Raw genomic sequence first — 8,236 nt, 5'->3', positions numbered from 1 at the left:
CACATCACCTCCTCCTGGAAGCTACCCTGATTGTCTTCACCTCCTTCCTTCTTGAAAACTGGTGTCTCAGCAGAAGTTAACAGAAGGGCTTGTGTAAATGCCCTAAGGGTATGCTGTTGGGAGGGGTACAGCCCCCTGTGATGGGAACACCACGCTCAGATTCATCAGTTTGGGTTTCCTGAAGCCCTGCTGCCCCGTGGGCCATGTTTAACGGGGCGCCAGGTCCAGCCTCGGCTGCGGCCTCCAGGAACGTGGTGCGGAGCTCCAGCATCAGCGGCGAAATCTGCGGATCCCAGGAGGCTGGGGACGGGACCGGGACCACCACTGCCAAGAAGCGGCGCAGCAGCCTTGGGCCAAGATGGTGGCCGTCGTGGGCCTAACGCAGTGGAGCAAGAGCACACTTCAGCTCCCCTAAGCTGAAGGGGCCACCAAGAAGCTGAGCAGCAACATCCAGCGGAGCACAGAGACGGGTGTGGCCGTGGCGATGCACAGTTGGGTCCCTTGCCAGGGCAGCCGGGAGTCCACGGACGGGAGCTCCAACAGCAATAGCTCTGGCTCAGGGCTGAAAGCCAGTTCAGCGATTTCCTGGATGGGCTGGGACCAGCCCAGATTGTGGGGCGACAGACGCTGGCAACGCCACCAGTGGGGGACATGCACATTGCTATCATGGACCGGAGCGGCCAGCTGGAGGTGGAAGTGATTGAGGCTCGGGGCCTGACCCCCAAACCAGGCTCCACATCCCTCCCAGCTACCTGTATCAAGGTTTACCTGCTCGAGAGCAGGGCCTGCCTGGCCAAGAAGAAGACAAAGGTGACCAAGAAGACCTGTGACCCCCTGTACTAATAGGCTCTGCTCTTTGACGAGAGGCCCCAGGGCAAGGTGTTGCAGGTGTACATGGGAATGCTGGCTCTCTCTAGTCTTCTAAATCATAGCTTGACTTCTACCAATATGGACATCTGCCAGTGGGCTACGTGTGGTCCTTCATCTCCTGAATGGGACTGCCTGGTGGAGAAGAGGCCTTGCACACTGGTCTCAGGAAACAGCGTTGTCAGAGGGTTACCTGTACGTTGTATCAACGCTCAGGTTGGCTGCAGCTAACTCTGAAGGAGGTATCCAGGCAGGTAATGTGGTCCCAGCGACCCATTTTGTCCACTCAAACAAGCCAGGCTCCACACGGATCTTCAAGTGATTTTCTTGTTGTAAGCCTTTCAAGATGTTGTACGCAGTCTGAACGCAGCGCAGGGACAGGGAGCAGTAGACATGGTCGATGACGGTGTTGCTCTCTAACCTTGCCCCACTAATCTCTCTTGCATACATCCAAACACGGTGATTGGAGCATCTTTCTCATAATCTCGGAAACCGCCACTCCGCGAAGGTAAACTGTGCAGCATGTTCAGGTTGGTGCGTATGTAGCGGCCTTTGGCATCAAAGCACTGGGATAGCCAGTACTTCCCAAAGACAACATCCATCCTCTCACCGTGCCGACACACAAACAGGCATCTCTTTTGAGGACCATGCTGGCCGCTGACCCGCAGGCTGGGTGGGCTGGCAGATGAGCGTCAGGGGAGTGGTGTCCCCCAGGCCCTGGTCCTCGTCCTGCCACCTCTCCAACAGGCCAGCCCCAAATGAGAGTGCCTTGGAAGATGATGCATTTAAGATGGAGTAAGAACCGTGGAATATCCAGGTGCTGCGCTCGTCAGCCTTGGTGATGTAGTTTTCAGGCAGGAGTCTGGAGCAGCCGGTGGTTAAGGATGTGCTGTAGACCCAGCCCTTGCTGGTGCTGGTCTGTTCCATGGGAGACATGAAGATGGAGTCCCTGGGGACCAGCTCCGGCTCATCGTCATTCTGCAGGGTGTAGGCATAGATCACCTGCAAGTCTCGTGGTTAGCAAGTCGGATATCCCAAGAGAACATGGTAGCCACCCAGTTGCACCCGAGTTTGACATCAATGTTCTGGGCTAGTTTCTCTAGGGTGGGCAGGTGGCTGGCTTGGAAGTGGTAAGCCAGGGTCACATGCAGCTGTTTCTTGTGAGGTTCCACGTGCACTTCAGTTTTGGAGGCAGCCTCTGCAGCAAAGTCTTCGGCAAACTTCTTGAGGACTTCTGTGCTGTCTTCCTTCACGAAGAGGCCGATGAAGTTGGAGGAGGTGTAGAGCTCCAGGGGCAGCAGGGCAGAGAACTTACACTTCCAGCGACTGACCATCATCTGCAGGGCATCCCCCAGGGCGTCCACCTTGTTGTCCTCACACATGAAGAACTGGCAGAGGGTGATGTGAGGGAAGATGCTGTGCGCCTTGTTCTTGCCACAGATCTGCTTTGACTGCTGCCAAAAGTAGGAAAGCTTCTGCGCGCTAAGGGGCCAGTGGGGCGGAGGTAGAGGACGTACTCCCTGGGCTGGGGGCATCCAGGAAGGGCTCGCGGACGTGGGAGGACAACCAACCCGTCACATGCCGCCTGAACACTTCTTCCTCCTGTGGATCCCAAGGCTTTTTGTCCTCTGTAACTCTGGTCAGGGCCCAAAGCAAGGAGGCAAAGCTCTTGTTATCAAACCGTCCATCCACTCAGCGATGGGGACTCTGCACCTCCTTCAGGGCCTTGAGGAATCGGATCTCAAACCAAAGCTGTAGAGAAGGACTCCTGGGTCCCCAGCTCATCATCAGGGCCCGACTTCCCCTCACTCGGACGGAGGGGCTGCTCCAACCTGCAGCATGGCTGCTGCGGCTCCTGCTGGCCTGGCAGATGGTCCATTTAATCAAATATTCTATATGTACTTAGAACACATGTATTTTCTCAAGTTACTGATTTCAAGGGTTAAATATATCTGGTTATTTTTTTTTTACTTATGTTCTTCAAATATTTTGTTTCCAGGATAATTATTTGTATACATCATCTGTTAATAACTCTGAGAGTTATGTTAAAATCTCCACATATCATACAAGATTTATCAACTTCCTTTTGAAATTCTGTTATATTATGATTATATATTTTGAAGCTTTAATATGAGATGAATACAAGTTGTCTCTCATAGTTATTTTTTTTAAAATCCAAATTACTATGTTTGTATACCAGCTCTCTTTTTGATAACATTTGCCTGATGATTTTTTCTATCTTTTAAATATTGAATATTTATTAGCATTTTAATATTTTGGTTTTTGTAGTGATAGAACATTTTAACTTTTAAAAAATGTTATGTTTTGAGCGATAGCATGCTTTGTGTCTTACTCATACATTAAATGGACTGTTACTTGAAAAATTAAATATAATTATTTAAATTTTCTGTGTGTATGTACCACTAAAGACACTTCAGAATTCTAATTCTGAATTTTAATTTTTTTCTTACTTATAATAGAGGTGATTCATTTTCTTATGTGTTTTTTAATTTGGGGTTTTGTACTTAATGCTTAGCAGAGCACTGTTTTCCTGTGAAAGTACCGTGAAGGCTATGATGAGGTAGGAATCTACAGAAAGAATTGGAGTTGTTTCCTTCTGTTTGTATACAGTGCTACAAATAAGTGACTAATTTAAGTTCACTTCCATGTTTAAAGTGTCCTGGTTCATTCAGATAGTATGAAATAGAACATTCAGCTCACAGTAGGTAAGGACCTCCAGTTATGAATTCTGACAGCTGTAATGTTTATATCCTCCTAGGACCCACCTGTAGAAGAATTGTCTAATCTTCTCCTCTGATAATAGGCTGCTTTTTTTAAACTCGGACTCCTCTTTTAATATGACGTTGTCTCTCCAGTGTCTTTTCTTTGTATGAAGTATCATTGTCAAATCCTCCCCTTGCAAAGACATGAGGCTTTATCTTCTCTCTCTCTCACTCTCTCTCTCAACAGGTCATTAAAATCCAACCTGTAAGTTACAGAGAACAACAAATCTCTCTAGGGAGCCACTTCACCTATGTAAGTTTCTTTTGCCACAATAATTTTTCAATCCCCTTCATGTTTTAAAACCTAAGGTTTATATTTGTTTCTGTAAGCTCTGCTATGTTTTACTTCCATATGTATGTTGGAGGATATTTACAATACCTAGTTTATCATGTTGCCATAAATGGAAGTCTTAATTCATTCTACAGACTACAGCCAAAATCATCTTTTCAAAAGGGAAAACACATGCTTAAAATCCTTCTAACGCCTTTCCAATGATCCTTGGATTAAGACAAAGCTTTGAAAAAGGGCCGACTGGATGCATTTTTCTATGTAAGCTGTAGCTTTACTTTGTGCTATATTTTATTTGACATTTTTTAATCCAGAAATTACAGACTTGCATCATAATTTTCACTGCTATCAAAGGGCCTTTTTACATGTTTTTTTCTCTGCCTCGAACATTCTTCCCTCTTTTCTTCCTCCAGTTAATCCCCACTTTCCTTTAGATCTCCATTCAAGCTTTAGTTTCTCAGGAAAGTCTTTCATCACTTCCTGACTTGATCCTTTTCTTTCCTCCCCAAGAGCACTCGTAACATTTCTCACTGTTTATCTATAGTCATACTTACATTTTAAAATTCCATATGTGTCTACAAAATTATTTGATTTATGTGTTTCTCTACCTGGACTGCAAATTCTCTGAAAAGAATTGTATTGTTTCTGTTTTCATTCATGCTGATTGCCCCTAGAACCCCAAACAAAGTTGACACTAAATACATATTTGTATATTGACATAAACAAAATATAAACATGGGCTACTTTTGAATAGAGAGTGTTCAGGTTTCTTTTTTTCCAGTCAAGAAAGATTCCTGTTATAAAGAGGACCAGAGATGCATGTAGAACTAACATGCTGTCTGAAGTTAGGAATTTAAGTTTCCCTTGGTCAGGATAAAACAGCAATCTTTTCTTCCTTTCACTGCCTTCATTCTTTAATCTATAGGGTCATATTTCCATTAGATGATGCCATGTTAGCAGCACCCCCGTCCACAGGAGTCCTGGGTATCCAGAACTCAAAAGTAGACGTGAATGGTTGGTGCCCTGCAGCCTTGTGTTCCTGATTAGCATATATGGTGGGGGTTCAAAAACAATGACAACTTATCGATGGCAAGAGTGCACGTGAGCTAGGGTGCTCCTATACACACTAGATTTACTCATAGGGATGGAATATGTGTTTATGAGCCATTGCTTAGCAGATACTTGAAGTTCCATCAGATGGATCTAGCAGTCTCCAAATTGTGGGCTTTGTTCAAGTAAACGTTCTCACCAGAATTGCAGGGTGAAGTTAATCAAGAAACCAATAAGCAAACAAAAGGGATGGAGAATCTGGTTGTATGGCTGATAAACTATGATTTAAAAAGCTACCTAATTTTATCTTATGTAAGCAGATAGCCGAGCCCATCCACAGGAGTCAGAGAGGAAAGTAATGGCAAAGCCAGGAGAGTTCAAGTTTAGATTGCGAGAGACATTGTACTGGAACAGGAATTCACGACAGTAATTCAAACAGAAGGTCTGGTGCTATAACTGGGTTTAGTGAAGAGGACAGAAGAAAGAAATATATCTGGGGTTGGAACTTGAGTACAAAAACACTGTTACTAGAAGAAAGACCCAGTAAGAATGAGATGAGGGTTGGGGGTCATCAGGTCCGTCAGCAGGTTAGCACTGATGCTCCATGACCCAGTTCATCTGCCATGAAGAAGGACTCCAAAATCCTACGAGACTGTCAATAGGATATTTTGATCTCAACTTAATGGACAGGAAATCTTTATTTTCTCTTCCCTCTTTGCTTTAGTTAATTCCCACTTTCTTTCAGATCTCAGTCCAAGCTTCACTTCTCTCAGGAAAGCCTTTCCTGAATTCTTAAATTGGTCCCAGTCCCTCCTCCTCCATGTTTGTGTTAGTTCATTCCATAGTTTATCAGTTTTCTTATTTTTTTTTACTGAAGTATTGTTGATTTACAATATTGTGTAGTTTATTTATTTGTTTATTGGCATACCTACTACAACATAGACATTGATGTACAAGCTAGTGATACAGAAGTGAATCACACACCATCATGGTCTTGGGGATGTCTCTGTCCAGAACACCCAGCTTTGGGTGAGTGTGCAGACAGAAGGGAACTGTGAGCTATGATTCTGTGTGGTTGATGGAGGGCCAGCTCAGGGAGAAACAAGACAACAGACATGAGTTTAGGAAATATTATAAGTAGTAGCACTTGCGCAATTCTGAAACTCACTAAAAATAACCTCCAGTCTGTCCCTGAGTGCCACACAGAAGAAACAAAGGGTAATAGGAAACCCACTGGGGTCTGCAGATCCGTTGACTTAAACACACTATTAATTACTTTTTGTCTATAAGCAGGCCCTATTCAAAAGTGGCACGTTTTCTACATTTCAGTAACAGCTTGAGTGGGAAATTTCTGACTCCTAATATCTGAAGAAAAGAAATGAATAAATTAGTTGCAACACAAATCTGTTTGAGCAGCGTTTTAATTTTTTTCCCCCATGGACATAGGATGAGGTTATCTGGCAGATATTTGATATTCTTGTTAATTCTCGAGCTATGCTAATAAATGTGCAATTAGGCAAAACGCTTTCCGTCACATAACAGGCAAGAGAAGAAAGCACTGATTCAAAATACAAAAGCCTTTCCTGCTCTGGCATGGCTCCTTCATCAGGATAAACCAGGTTGGATCATGACAGAGGCCTTTCTGCCAGAGCCTGGATTTTCATAATGTGTGAGATGCTTTCTCCTTGTAATTACCGATAATGTTGCTGGGTGAACTGAAGACACATTGAGCAGCGAATTAGCTATCACAACACTCTATTGCAGGGCATGGGAGGCGGCAGCCCTGCTATTTACATCATGCAGACTTCAAATGCAATTTTTGGATCAGCACACCCTGTTCTCATTTTCACTTTTATCCTTTCTCTCCTCATTTGCCCTGAGAAATATCCTTTGCACATTGTCATGTCATCTGCGCTGTTTGGAATTGTTATTCAAAATCAATACTGCTACTGCATCTAAACTTTCCCTTCAGAGCATTCATCACTTGCCCATTATGAATAATGAAATAACTCCTTTATGTTTTTAGGCACTGCTTATCTTACTTCAGGAATTCCTTAATCCATCAAAAACACGCGGCTGCTTGACATTTAACCTAGAAGAGCATTTACTCTATGGATGAGTCAGTTCAGGCTCCTCTAACAGAATAGCGTAGCCTGGGTGGCTTAAACAGTGAACGTCTATGTCATGCAGCTTGGAGGCTGGGAAGTCAAGACCAAGGTGCTGGCTGGTTTGGTTCCTAGTGAGAGCTGGTTTGCAGGTGGCTGTCTTTTTGCTGCGTCCTCACAACGTGGAGAGAGACAGCAAGCTCTCTGGCCTCTGTCATAAGAGTACTAATTCCATTATGGGGGCTCCATCCTCATGGCCTCATTAAACCTAATTACCCTACAAAGGCCCCAGCTGCGAATGCCTTCAAATTGGGGGTTTGGGGCTTTAACGTATGAATCTGAGAGGGGACACAGGTATTCAGCTCATGATGCACTAGGACAGCAAAACATCACCAGTTTGCTACTGGTCCGTCCAGTTCAGAGTCCTGTGACCAGTTCAGTGACCACTAATGTACAGACTGTGGGAGACTGCTTCCTGTGGCAGGACATTTTCAGTTTGTGGGTTTTCAATATTTTTGTCAGAACCTTCACTTGGAATTAGAAATAAATTCAAAAGGTATTATTCAAATTACTTCAAATTTTCTTAAAGCCATTAATTCTGCAAAGCCCCAAGTATGTCTTATAGAGACAGCCCTTTCACGTCTCATTTAAGTGAACATTTTTTACTTTGCAATCCAGTTGTCTATTTCATGAGATCAATCCACTTTTTTTTTTTTTTATCTCTGATGGTCTATTATTTCTATATTTAACAACCTGGCCCAGTTTTTCCTGTCCAGCTAAACTGAAGAGTTCAAGAGTTACCTTTGGATTAACTCTTCGAGGTTAAAAAGCTTTCCTAAACCTGCCTTGAAAGACTTTTGAAGACTTACTGAATTGGAAAAGTAAACTGCTGTTCTCTCATTATCCAGACTTTCCCACTGAACAGAATTGAGCTTAATTCTAACCTTGCATCCCCTGACGTTTGAGTTGGTTCAAATCTCAGTATATATTCCCTTTCAATTCAAATTGCCACCAAGAACAGGGACACCTCTGGATGCTGTTAGCTTTTCTAAAATTATCACCAATCTCTTTAGCAACTATAGAAAGAAAAGTAACTAACTATAGAAAGAAAAGTAACAGGATATCCTACTGAGCTGAGATTG

General features: G+C 43.9%; 2 pseudogenes across 1 annotated transcript; one reads left to right on the top strand and one right to left on the bottom strand.

The window, feature by feature from the left end:
* The first annotated feature begins 203 nt into the window (after positions 1 to 203).
* LOC102542576 (regulating synaptic membrane exocytosis protein 3-like) lies at positions 204 to 992 on the top strand (annotated as a pseudogene).
* Positions 993 to 1,056: 64 nt separating this feature from the next.
* On the bottom strand, positions 1,057 to 2,490 carry LOC102542823 (ubiquitin-associated and SH3 domain-containing protein B pseudogene; annotated as a pseudogene). Its single transcript, XR_012067133.1, has one exon. The product of XR_012067133.1 is annotated as a ubiquitin-associated and SH3 domain-containing protein B pseudogene (transcript).
* Between the last annotated feature and the right edge of the window lie 5,746 nt (positions 2,491 to 8,236).

This window comes from Vicugna pacos, chromosome 35 (assembly GCF_048564905.1).
Source record: "Vicugna pacos chromosome 35, VicPac4, whole genome shotgun sequence".
Taxonomy (NCBI): domain Eukaryota; kingdom Metazoa; phylum Chordata; class Mammalia; order Artiodactyla; family Camelidae; genus Vicugna; species Vicugna pacos.
This window is presented reverse-complemented; position numbering and strand designations above follow the sequence as displayed.